The sequence below is a fragment of the Microtus ochrogaster genome, chromosome 1, assembly GCF_000317375.1.
Source record: "Microtus ochrogaster isolate Prairie Vole_2 chromosome 1, MicOch1.0, whole genome shotgun sequence".
NCBI lineage: Eukaryota > Metazoa > Chordata > Mammalia > Rodentia > Cricetidae > Microtus > Microtus ochrogaster.
Window position 1 is genome coordinate 108726244 of NC_022009.1, and position 244 is coordinate 108726487.

Genomic DNA, 244 nt, shown 5'->3' on the forward strand with positions numbered 1-244 from the left:
AAACAGGAGAGCTTTGACTTCTTTGGGTAAATACACACATGTGCACATATGTGCAGACACACACACAGACACACACACTAAATAACAATACTTTATAATCATATCTCCCAGTCTACATGCTTTTGAACAAGGTAAAGTGGAAAGAATGTGTCTATGAAACTTGTATCAATTTTTGAGGTGATAATGATTTTTTTTTCTTATTCAGAGTCAAGAATTAAGACATACCTTGAGACACGACTTAAAG